Raw genomic sequence first — 4,976 nt, forward strand, 5'->3', positions numbered from 1 at the left:
CTGCATTTGTTGACACATTCACACATTGACTGACAGCAGAGAAATGTTCATGTTCGTGGTGCAGATTCGGGCAAAGAAGGGCGTGCTGATCCTACCGGACATCATGGCCAACTCCGGCGGAGTGATGGTGAGCTGCTTCGAGTGGGTGCAGAACATACAGGGGTTCATGTGGGACGAGGAGAAGGTGAATCGGGAGCTCAAGACATACATGACCCGCGCCTCAAACATAGTTCTGAATATTTAGGCAATGTATGGCACAGTAGAAAATGGAAAGTAGTTATGTAAAGTATATCTTCAAAAACCAGAATTGGCTCAATTTGGAAGAATGCCTACTTCATATGAATTTCTTGCCCGCTTTGCACGCGTTGCTACATGTGCATTATCATGCCTCAGTCATAATCATTGTCGACAAATATGGAACAGAAGAAGTATGTCCCCTATTTTAGTCCTCTCTGTCATGTTTGCGTGCACAACCTATTTTGCCAATGAGCAAGTTTAGCATATGTTTGTTCTTCCATGATCTTATGCTGGTTGCCTGGTTCTCATTGTCGTCCTAGCTGTCTAGTTAGTAAGAAGAACTCTGTTAGAGTAAAGCTAGCTGGGACATCTGTTTCAGTATTGTTACCCAACAGACTTAGGCCTAGATTTATTAGTTGTAAATTCATTAGCTCCATGTATCGCATTAGTTTCGATGCAAAACACAAGCTGCAATGTGCCAACTCTTGTCGACATGTCTATATCAGTATAAAAATGGTACATGGTGTTCCTGATGCTATTCCTTCTTATTTTCTGCAGGAGAGGCTGGCATTTGACAATATGGTTCTGTGTGTGCATTGACTGCTGGTGTTGCAGCCTGAAATTTTTCTTGTGGAGTGGACTGAAGTAATCCATCAAACTAGCTGCATTATTGATTCTGTTCTTTTTGCTGGCGAGGTAATAATCTCCCACTCAACTCGTGATGTGAGAAATAATAGTGTAACCATGATATTTACATAATTGCTCATGTGTTCTATATGCTATGATTTTTCTTCCTTAATTACCCTGCCTCAGCCATAATCATCATCCACTTAAACCAGAACGGTATACTTACGCAGTGTATGGCGCCGTTAGAATGGGGAGCATGCGTTTGTAAGTAGTCACTTATGGTAGTGTTTTAGATGTAAGGTTACTCCGATGCAGAAAGGTATGGATCAGATGGTGCAAATGATAGAAGTGGAACTTGCAGCTCATTAGCTGGGTTTTTTCTAAAAAGAACCAATGAAAAGTCAAGCATTTGGATGGACATAAGCATACATATAATATGCAAAAACATTAGAACATAAGTGTAGTCTTTAATTCAAAGAACATGCCATGAAGATCAATCATTTGGATCTGCCCTTGAAGTGCCTCTCCGTGTAGCCCATTCATGGTTGTACGAATGGGCTGGACACGGCGTTTGATGGTTTGCGCTTGCGTCTTTTTGACTCCACTTGTTTAGCGATAGTCTCTGTGTCAAATTGTTGTTTCACTGGATTACTAGGAGGGGCATTCTTCCTCGGGCGTCCACGTTTACGCTTTGGGGCACCGGATGTGTCTGGTTTGTTTGTAACATCAGGGGGGCTGACAATCGTGACGTCATCGTCTGCACCTTTTCGTTCCTCTGGAATGCTGGCTTTGTACTCGTCCTTCTGTAGAGGAAATAGTGGTCATGAAAGGTAGGAACTACATGACATGAAATGCTAGTTGTGTAGAACTTACCTCTATAGGATTCTTGTATGATTTTTTCCGAAGCTTGTTGCAATCCGAACGCAGCAAGCTTGAACATATTTTCCAGCTGAAAATATGTATTTCTTCCTGAATTAGATAGTGACGCATAGGTTAGAATAGCGGTGAAGCATAGGTAGTGCATGATTACAAATGTAATTTAGTGTTCGGCAGACCTGTGTGAAATCCTCAGTAATTTTGTCTCCGTCCCATGTCAACATGTATTTGAGTGTGTACGCCCCACAGGAATAACTGTGATGTAAAGTTGAAGTTAAGTATTGTAATGTAGGTGAGGAATCATGTAGCTGCCTATACGTACCCATCCGTCTGTTGTGGTATGTTAGTATAGCAAGTGGTTTTCCACTGGGTAATATTGATGGGTTTAGGCAGTGTTACCAAGCCATCCTCGACCGCTTCGTTGATACACGCCTGAATGGACTCCACCTGGTGTATGAGGAGTGATTCAAGGGATTGCGTCAGTGCATTTCAAAAAGTGTCACATGAGGTAAGAGGAAGCAAGAGAGCAAGCTTACCAGTGCAGTTTCCTTGGCAATGTCACGATATGCTTGGATGGAGTTTAGGACCTGGGTCTCTTCTTTGTCTAAATTAAACACGAGTAATAACCAGTGCATGCTGTGCACATTCATTGGGACACGTACCTGGCAGAAAATTAAAGCGGACTCAATTTAGGGAAAATCAAGATATACAATTAAACAAGTCAGGAAATATGCATACCATTTTGCGTCCTACAAATTTCGTTGCTACATTAGCAACATGTGGGCTTTTGCATCCCATTGGAATACCCCCAAATTCGCCTAGCAATCTTCTGCTTTCTACGGTGGAAATGAATGATGTAGCATCAGTTGCAACATTGCTAATGTGTGCATATGCATTAATAACCTGCAAAATTTGTAGTCATGTAATATGGCACAATTTAGAATACTTGATGTAGATTGCAGTATACGGGCCTTACGTCATCGACGAAGAATAGTTTGCTAACATTTGTCTTGAGTTGATGAACTGTTAGCACAATGTCTTCGATGTGAACTACCTCAACAAGGTCGTGACTCCCTCGGATGAAAAGTGCAGCCTCATAGTCTTCATCTGTCAATATGTAATCATTGTTGAATACAGGCTTCCGTGGTGGGATGTCTTGGTCCAACTCCTCGTTTTGCACCACAGGTTTTGCACTAGGTGTACCAGCAGAAGTCCGTGCTTTCCATGCGTCAAACCCAGGAGTTGATGAAAACTTGCCATTGCTTGGTTGCTCTTGTTCCTAAAATTAGGAGTTGGTCAATGAACAGAAATTAGCTCATGTTAGCAAGGTTATGGGCCATAGTTATCACATGTACGTATGCATTGTTCGTCGTTGATTGTTTGTTTGTTTCAACTAGGGATCTTAATTCCTGTAACATGAAATGCATAGAATGAAAATATAGGAAGTTATGGGTAAAATTGATGTTGTAGTGTCACTTACCTGGAGTTCCCTTTTGAGGTCTCCAACTTCCCTTTTGAGGTCTCCAACTTCGTCCTCCAGCTTGGACAACCTAGGTTGAGTGGCAATTTTACCCCTTATGTTTATCACGTCCTCGGTCACGGTGATTATTCTTTTATCTAATTTGTGCTCTACTTCTACTACTTGTTTGACCAACTTTTTCTCTTGTTCTGCAAATAGATCGTTCTGGGTTTGAAGTATCATGTCCATCTGCATAAAAGAAATGTCAACTCGTTTTGTTAGAAGAAAAATAAGTGTGGTTAGGTGTGACCTTTGTTGTGTTATTGAGAAGGATGTGTCTTGGAGCAACTTACTTGTTGGCTACTCATAGTTTGACCTCGTGGTTGTGGTCGATAGATAGCATCTTCATGCGCATGTGTATCTTTGTTGGTATGCTGGTCATTTGTAATGTTGGTTGGCTCCAGACCGCCAATGTTCATGACAACCTTTGAAAAGATATAAAGAATCAGTACTAAGAAATAAATATGGTAAATAAAGAAGTCAAGTCTAGAAAGGTACCAATCCATTATATAGGCCTCCTTTATCATAAGCCTCGTGTCTTATTTTACCTGTGGCTTCATCCCACCGTGCCATCAGCGGACGGGGTATACGAGAATACAAAATCGATCCAGCACGAACATGTTCCCAATACCAAAACTATAGGAAATATTAGTTCATCAATGATAGAGATATATGCATCATATGAATAATAGTTGAATGACAACTACTGTTGTAGCACTTACTTGGAGCAAAGCTATATTTCCTTGTAGATTGACTTGATCCTTATAATTAAAAGTATTGATGGATGTTATCAAATGGTCCAGTGTGAAACATCCCCAGTTAAAATTGGGAATTCTTGCGACGTCTTCAACAAGGACGAAATATTTGGAGTCGACATAATCTTGTACCGTGGGTGCTAAAATAATGCCAATAGCATACAAAACAAACCGCCTGATGAAATGATCATCTGGAGTTTTGGAGGCTTTAATTTTGTCCTCGAGGTCACTCAGCTTAAGTCTTCCATCTGTTTGATAAGCCCTTAACAGGTTTGCGTCTTTTGGTTTTCCCATTTCCATATATATATTTTTCCCCTCTATTGGAAGGTCCATTAATTGATAGACATCCGTTGGAGTTATAGAAATGTCCTTACCAGCAATGTGAATACTCTGCATGTCGTGGATGTAGCTCTTCGCTAGCAGCACCAACATAATACGTCGGAGAGACACTGACTTCATCTTTGTTAGCCCTCCAAGACCGGTTTGAGTGCAGATGGCCTTTAGGTGCTCGTCATCTAACACATCAATCATTTGCGCGAACCTTATCGGTGAGCACATTAACCTCATATTTGCATGTTTCACACTGAGTTCGTCCAAAAAAGCCTGAAATACGTGTAAAGGTAAAAGAACTATGTGTTTTCAAAGATTTTCACCTAACTGGGAAAAAATATACCTGATTGGTTAAGTCTGGTAATTGTGTGTCGGCACAACTTGTAGGAGAACTGGCCATTCCTTGAAAATATGCACAAACAGAGACTGGGTCAAGTCAGAGGATAAACATAAGCTATGGGGTTGTACCATACTGTAATTGTTCCACCTGTTTCTTACAGAGCACAAAATTACTATGATAAGCTATTTAATTTAATTACTTCTTTGTTACTACCTCTCCAGAGGTGTACGTTAACCACACAGATTGATCGGTGATTAATGATTACTTACTAAATTTTCTCTACTGTCATTAA

General features: G+C 40.7%; 1 long non-coding RNA gene across 1 annotated transcript; it reads left to right on the forward strand.

Annotated features, from left to right (window-relative positions):
- The first annotated feature begins 848 nt into the window (after positions 1–848).
- On the forward strand, positions 849–4,578 carry LOC123172318 (uncharacterized). The gene is made up of 3 exons (XR_006485533.1): positions 849–933; positions 4,063–4,284; positions 4,424–4,578. It is a non-coding gene; the product is annotated as an uncharacterized lncRNA (long non-coding RNA).
- The last annotated feature ends 398 nt before the right edge of the window (positions 4,579–4,976 follow it).

The sequence above is a fragment of the Triticum aestivum genome, chromosome 1D (assembly GCF_018294505.1).
Source record: "Triticum aestivum cultivar Chinese Spring chromosome 1D, IWGSC CS RefSeq v2.1, whole genome shotgun sequence".
In the NCBI taxonomy this organism is placed as follows: domain Eukaryota; kingdom Viridiplantae; phylum Streptophyta; class Magnoliopsida; order Poales; family Poaceae; genus Triticum; species Triticum aestivum.